Genomic DNA, 8498 nt, shown 5'->3' with positions numbered 1-8498 from the left:
AAGTCCAGTGGTTCTGCGGCTCTGCACCACAGTGCTCATGGGAATCTTTGCTAGAATTGAGAGCCTTGAGGAACAGGGTGCTACTCAAATGTGCCTACTATGAAGATATCCTCCACATTTCAAAGTCCTTCCAGGGAGCACCAGAGGGAACAGCCACAGTCCCAGTTACACAGAGGAGCTTACTGTTTTTTCCCCAGGCTTGAGACTCTCCTTAACCTGAATTCTGCTTTCGCATATCTTCCTTCAGACACTAACTCTTTTCCCCTTCCACTCTGAATTTCCTGGCATAATTTCTTCAGTGGGCTTGGATTCTCACAAAATTAAGAGGGCGGGGGGGTCTTCTGGAAGCAGCTTCTGCTTTCAGTCCTGCAAACTACCAACTGCCAAAAACTTAGCTTTCTGGAATAAGGAAAAAGAAAATCACGGAAACAAATCCAGTTAGTCAGAATTCCCTCTGACTCTTCTATTGCAACATAAATAACATGCAATTTAATTTACATAATCAAGTTGGAAATTTAAATGGAGTTGGGGTAGCATAGCAGAAGGGGAAATTTATGTTAATTCTAGCTTGTATGTAAGATAGAAACAAGAAAAAATATACACATAAAAAATCAATGTATATAAAAATAGAAAAACAGCCGTAGCCTTGTCACTTGTCTCACTCCACATAATCCTTTCCCCTCCACTCTTTGCCTCCATATTTCTGAGCCTCGGAGCTTGACAGAGATGGAGGGAGACAGAAGGATTAAGGTAAGCGTATAATGATGTAGCTTCCCCTATAATTTTTAAACAAACTCGCCTCTCTGAACGTGTACTTAATTACTTTCCAGAACTGATAGTCTCACATAATCTGCATGGATAAGGACAAGAGGAATGAATGTCAGTATAGAGTTGAGGAGATGGTCCTGACTTTGGACCCTGATGAGTCTCAGTTTGAATCCCTATTTTATGACCTACTAGCTTTATGATCTTAAGCAAATCAAATAACCATTCTGAGTTTTGGTTTCCTCATCTGTAAAATTATGATAACACCAAACTTGCTGAGCTGGTGTAAAGATTAGAAATGATAAATACAAGGTCCCCGTTTAGTATGCAGACCGTGGTAGGTACCAGATGAAGAGTGCTTCCTGTTCATATTCAAGTAATTGTGCCACCTTCAAAACCACAGAATACAACAAACCAGAGAAAGGCCTGAGAAGTTGATGGATTAAAAAAATGAACTGGCCAAGTGTTGTGGCTCAAGCCTGTAATCCAGCAGTTTGGGAGGCTGAGGCAGGAGGCTGAGGTAGGAGGATCACTTGAGGCCAGGAGTTTGAGCAACATAGCAACATAGTTGTATTCCCAGCTACTCAGGAGGTTGAGGCAGGAGAGGCAGGATCTCTTAAGCCTGGAAAGTACAGTTTGCAGTGAGTTATGACGGTGCCACTTCACTCCAGCCTGGGTGACAGAGCGAGACCCTGTCTGTAAAGAAAATAAAAAAGTAAAAAAGAAAAATGAACTGGACTGAGAGTTAAGGACAAATGAAATTATAAGAGTCTCTACTCATAAGATATTTTTGTCTCTTCTTTCCAGTTTTTGTTTGCAGGAAATGAGAGGGATCCTCTGATTACCAAATTTACTCTCAACAGGCGTTGGTCCCCATCTGGAGCAAAAGGCATCAGTAACCCCAATCCAGCTTTTTCTCGACAGACTTCTAACTCAAACAGCACTGTGGCCTATTTCTGCAGGTATGTACGGCTTGCTTAAGAGTTTCAGCCATAATAAAGGTCAGGAAAGTGCCAACTAATCTTGAAGGACCAGAATACACTGAGATCGGACACCAAGAATAAGGTGTGCCCAGTTATACCTGCTGAGCCTTCATAGTGAATCTTATTTCCTAATCTATAAAGAAGAGTTGAGTGATGCAGTGGAGTGTGGATAACCCTCCATAGCAGATTCCTACTCCTGTCAAATCTGAACAGTCAAGTCCTAATTGAGTATATTTTAATGGCCTTTTCACAGACAGCCCAGACTACATCCAACCATTAACCAACTCCCTGCCCACAAAGATTGTAGCTACCTCAAAGGGATACCTCAAAGTCATTTTGTCACATGATGGAATTTCTCACCCTCTCACATTTTGATGCTACCAAACCAAGTTCCTTCTTGGTACAATTTAACTTGTGTTCTTCTGTTTCACACTTATTAGATACATTAAAATAGCTAGTTATACACATCAGTGCAATTCAAATAAAATGGCATTCTTTTATTTTCTTAGGCCCCAGTATGCCTAATGGGTCCTTTTAGATGTCAGGTTCCATACTTTGGGGAAATATTTTATATTTCATGGTAGTTATAGGTTATGAATCCTGAATTTGAATAGAAATTCATGAAATTGACATACAGGAGAATGGGAGTAGCCATAGCCAAACAGTACATGTCTTTACTGGAACATACTTTTTAATATTGTCTTCTATTCTAACATACAGGTTTTTAGCTTAGTGGGTTTTTTTTAGGATGACCCCCAAAATAATAATAATATATATATATATAAATCACCACTCAACTCACCAACAACAAAAAAAGTAACTCCCTCAGAAAACAAACCAAACCATTCCAGTTGATCCTTGCAATCTTGTTTTTACAAATTAACCTACTTGAATTTAAGTTTATCCCTTTGATATTTCAAGACTCCTAGTTTTGTTTCTTAATTTTCCATGCAAAATTTCACTGTGGGTACTTCTAGAGTGGTATAGCTTCAAACTCTAAAACATTTATCTTGAAAAACTGTAAAATTGATCTGTCTTTATCAACAAAACCATTCTATTATTGATTACTCTTTTTCATCTTAAATTTAATAAAAAGTCAAAGAGAAGAAAAAGCTGGCTTGAGAGTTAATGTTGCAAATCACTGTAGGTTGCAAAAAAAGAATACAATAGAATAAAAATTATTTTACTAAAACTATTTTAAAACTATATTTTATGATTTAAAGTAAAATATCATTAGGTTGATGTGTTTCTGGAAATTTGCAGCAAGCTGATCTACAATTGGAAATGGTAGTAAAATACATGCTAGTAAAGACATAGGTTCCACGGTCTGAATGTTTGTGTCTCTCCACAATTCATACATTGAAGGCTCATTACCAAAGCGATGGCATTAGGAGATGGGGCCTTTTGCGGGCATTTAGGTCATGAGCACAGGCCCTCACCAATAGGATTGGCACCCAAAAGAGACCCAAGGGAGCTTGTTAGCCTTTTTGTCCTTCCACCATGTAAGGACCCACTGAAGGCAACATCTATGAAGAACAGGCCTTCACCAGACACCAAACCTGTTGGTGCCTTGATCTCCGACTTCCCAGCCTCCAAAACTTTAAGCAATACATTTCTGTTGTTTAGAAAGTACCCAGTCTAAGGTATTTTTCTATAGCACCCCAAACAAATAGTTATCCCATCATAATACTCGTTTTTGCTCAAATTCTGCTCCCTACCATCCCACGCTTACGAAAAGACCAACAGTGATGGATGCAAGGGATTTGGCAAAAGCAAAATAAAAGAAAATAAAAAACTAGAAATATTTTGCTCACAGTACGGTAAGATTTCTGGAGATCTAAACCCTTGGAGGAAGCAGATATTATACTTCTTGTTTATATTTAGTCCATAATGTCAAAATAAATACATATTCAGGTATACATTAGCAAATACTACTATTTTGTGGTCGTGTGTGTGTGTGTGCATGTGCACATGCATTTTTTGAACATATATATATATATATATATATATATATAAAATTACCTTATCATTTGGAAGTTAAAACTCGGATGGAATTTTAACAAATCTTTCTCTCTTGGAATTTTCTTAGGAACCAGTTTTCTTTCTCCCAAATTTTCTCATTCTCAATTTCTACTCCAAAGTTCCCATGTTAAAGGAACACCAAAATCCAATTAAACAGATGTCTCCAAAAAATGAGTATTTAAATAGATCATTACGGTGAGCCACTAGGGATGCTAATAGAGGTCAAATGAAAGTCTGACTAAAAGGAAGAGTTCAATTTAAAGAGAAGAGAAGGAAGAATTTTGAAGAGCAAAAACTGAAGAAGAGACACATTGGATGATTTTCCTCTCTGTTTGCTGTTTGAGAGTCCATTTTCCTCTTTGTTTGCTGTTTGAGAGTGCATTTTTAAGAATTATGATATCTACCAAGAAATAAAAGACACTATATCTTCTAGACAGGAATCTAGACTTGACATTCTCTGAGATTTAATTCCAAAACAAGTGAGGACATAAAGGGAGGTGACAAAGAAAGTTAAAAGAATAAAGAAAGCAAATTAAAACAGAAAAAAAGAGAAAAAATAGTATGTGCAAAAAGAGACAGAATAAAGCTTTTTTAGGAAGAAGAGAATATATTTTATTCATTGTTTCAGAAAGTTCCAAAATGCTGTAAAATAAAATTGCACACAGCTGTGTGGTTTCCTCTCCAGAGGTCCTAATTGGAAAGATCTGAACATTACCTTCAGTGGCCAGAGAGCCTTGCTTTATTTCTTTTCTGAAGAAAGGATCTCACTCTGTCACCCAGGCTAGAGCACAGTGGCATGATCATGGTTCACTGTAGCCTCGACCTCCCGGGCTCAAGTGATCCTCCCACCTCAGCCTCCTGAGTAGCCCTGAGTAGCTGGGACTACAGGCATGCACCACCATGTCCAGCACAGCTAATTTTTGTTAGTTTTTGTTTTGTTTGTTTGTTGTAGAGACGGGGTTTTGCTATGCTGTCCAGGCTGGTCCTGAACTCCTGGGCTCAAGTGATCCACCCGCCTCGGCCTCCCAAAGTGCTGCCTTGCTTTATTTTTGAGGGGACTCAATGCTAGAGCATGGACATTTTGTCAATCCGAATTTTATGGTGGCAAGGGCGCTGAATTGGGTATAAGGAGACTCAGGTTTTGGTTCTAGCTTTGCCACTAAATACATAAATTAGTTCGAGAAAGTCAGTTAATCTCTGAACTGCAATTCCTTGTTTTTAAAATGAGTGGGGTTGAGATGGATACATTTCTTTCTAGTTCTTACTTATCAGATAATCTTTTCAAGTTCTTCCACCAAAACTGTACCAATCTGCTAGTCTTTAAATAAACACTAAGAACGCATCTAAATAGTTGAGAAAATAAGTAGAAGCAAAACAAATGCAATGAAGTCACTTAGAAGCTGGAACTTTTATATAAAATCAATATATGCTGAAATAATCAGGTTTTTCAAAACTTCTCAGTAATTGCTTGTTTTTTTTTTTCCTCCTGCTTAATAATTTCAGGTCTAGAGGTGCAACATTTTCTGAACTCTATATCCAGCTTCCCATAGGGGAGAGTAAAGTCACAGCCAATTCCCCACCATATTCTCAGTTCTCTTAATGAAAAGGAAGAAATCCTATAATAGATCTTCATTATGGTAGGCCAATATATGTGAAAGTTAAAGAAGAAGCACAGTCCATAAAGGCAGTGGTGACAGGGGATGGATATTGTAAATTCACTTTGTTTACATGTCCTAGAGATTATCAGTGACATCATTATAGAGTTATTCAGAATTACGGCATTATGGTTCATGTAAATTCTTTGGATATTATATGTCACAAAGGAAGCTCAAACCAGCCCAACAGGTAGCATTATCTTGCTGGGTAGCCACAGACTGATGTATGGTCCAGCTTTCAGGCCCAGGACTTTTTCCCAATGGAATCCTGAAGAATTATTCAGGCTAAACTTCTAATTGTCTAGAAGGCTTGTGCTACTCAATATGGTAGTCATCACCCACACTGAACTCTTTAAATGTGAGTTCAAATTGAGATGTCTTAGAAGTGTAAGATACACACTTTGAAGATAGTACCAAAAAAAAAAAAAAAAGAGGAATGTAGAATACATCATTCATGGTTTTACCCTTGATTAAATGTGGAAATAATATATATTTTATATTGATTAGGTTAGGTAAAATCTATTAAAATTAATTTCATCTGTTTTTTACTGTTTTATTGTGGCTGCTTGAAAATTTAAAATTAAATATTTGGTTCACATTTGGGGCTCAAATTATATTTCCAATGGGACAGTATGGGTCTATACCATTAATTCATTCAATACAGGGGCATTCCTGTCCTGTTTTGCATGATGTTCTTAGCACCAAATTGCAATGATTAATAAATGTGCTGAATGCATTACTACTGAGTGCCAAACAGAGCGTGATAACCAAGGTCTACTCTCCCCCTGAACATTGCTGGAGACATCCTGAAATACCTTTACTCTCTTATTCTTGCACTTTTTTGTTCCAAACTGACCATTTCCCTCATGTTCTTTTTTGTATCAATTAAGTTGAGATTAATACTTCACCGTTTTCCAGTTTCAAATATGCTAATACACAAAGCTTCCTTACTTTAAGCTCCAGTCCCTTGAATAACTTGAATTCTCCTCAATCTCCTTAGTCAATTAATTGCATTTTCTTCCTTAGGGTGATATGCTGGATAGCCTCTTGTCAATTTACCATCAACTTTAGCTTCTTCAAATGCAGAGACTACATTTCCCAGAATCTCCCTCCCGGCCTGTATATTTCCAAGTTGGAATCTAACAATGAGAGCCTTTCGCTCAAAGTTTAGAAGGAAGAAGAGGAGAAGACCATTATATACCAGAGTCAGTTATAGAAAGATGCATGGGCATCAAAGCTGCTGCTTCCAGATGAACTTCTTGAGGACTTACTGCATCGGTGTTGCTGACTGAGATAGCAGGTGCAGGAGTAAAGCTAATGAAGTTTAAATTTCAGGGCTCCTGTCTTGCACCGACCCTTTCGAAGACTCTGGGAGCAGTCCTAGCAATTTAGTATTCATAACTTTATTTTATCTCAAAAAGGGCTCTCTAAATTGTATTAGTTTTAAGCATCACAAAACCTGAATCCAGCCCTGAATTGCTGAGAACTTCCGAAAGATCTTGTGGCTCCAGTGGCTTCAGGAGAACTCCTGAGAACCACTGTCTTGGGGACTGGAGGCTGAGATCTTCAATGGAGCTTCTCTGAGTTTCCCTCCTTCAGCCCTTCCAACAGTTGTGAGAGCTTTAACTTCCTCCATACTAGGAACAGAGTGGCATTTGTTTTTATGATCAAACCAATAATTGCTTAAAAATGACTGCTGTCAGCAATTAGATTGTAATTCTTTGTTGACTTACTCTTAAACTTAGTAAATGATGATATTGTCTTACAATAGAAATGTTGATAGCGAAAAATAATTTTAACATCATATCAAAAGACCTTACAACCAGCTCCATTTTGGTCAACATTGGATACTCATAATGGTGTACTTTGTCCAGGACATAGCATTTCCTTAGCAAATATGAGTGTATGAATTAGTGAATGAAGGAATGGATAAGTTTATGTGTATCTGTATCCAAGTTGCTTCCTCGTTATGATTATTAAAACAACATAGATCATATTTGTTCTAATTTTCTTTAGATTTATTTAGTACGGTACCAACAACTTCCAGCTGCTCACTGCTTTGTTTGGATGACAATGATGAGTAGTTTTGGAAGCCAGTCCAGCACAAATTCTAGGAAATCCCAGGGTGCATCTGTAATTATTTTAGGGTCTTCCAGAGGTTGGAGATCACACCTGTTAGTTACGAATTATTTCCAAGGATGAATTTTTTTAAAAGGATTTACTGTTGGATCGGTTTGAAGAGTTCAGTCTCCGTACTTTTTTTTCTTGTAATGTAATTCTGAAAGGTAAATAGCAATGATAATCATTTTGCTGAATAAGAAAGTCAATGGTCAGTCCTCACCAGAATAAATCATGTTTCTAATTTAATTGTAATTAAGACCATAATCTTTCAAATTAAGAAATAATTTAATCATTCTTAGAATTAGACCAGCATTTTAAAAGCATCTACATTTATATAACGTCACCGTATGTTCCATACTGAAGTCAAACTAAAATATGAATCTAACATTTAAGAGTTTGTAATTTTTTAAATATTGATGAATTACATAGAAAAGCTCAAAATTACATAATTTGCTATTTTTTCAAATAACTTATTTTCTTTGTGTTTTTTGTGGATGAAATAAGAAAGTAGGAATTCAGGAAAGTTTCATAATAATTGATAGCAAATGTGCAGATAAGTAATTGAGTTTGGAAGAATTTGGTCTGTTTTCATTTTGTAAACATTCACTATGTCCAAACTCTATGCTACGTACTGTACTAACCAGTGGAGATACAAAGATGAATTACACTTGATAGTTACCCTACTGATGTTAAGGTAGACATCGACATTACAGACATATTCCTGGAAAAAAATTTGGTAAATTGTTTGAGGGAACAGGCAATAACTTAAAAAACAAACAAAACAAAGGAGCTTTAGATAGACCGGACACTGGAGTGACACATGATAATCTCATCTACTTTTCATGTCACCTTTGAGAACCTCTCATAAAGCAGGAAACTGACTCTGGGACATTGAATCTCTGTCCCAAGTTAACCTGGTTAATAAAAAACAGAGCCAGAATTTATACCTAGT

The sequence above is a fragment of the Gorilla gorilla genome, chromosome 10 (assembly GCF_029281585.2).
Source record: "Gorilla gorilla gorilla isolate KB3781 chromosome 10, NHGRI_mGorGor1-v2.1_pri, whole genome shotgun sequence".
In the NCBI taxonomy this organism is placed as follows: domain Eukaryota; kingdom Metazoa; phylum Chordata; class Mammalia; order Primates; family Hominidae; genus Gorilla; species Gorilla gorilla.
The sequence above is the reverse complement of the archived record's forward strand: the minus strand, read 5'-3'. Positions refer to the sequence as shown.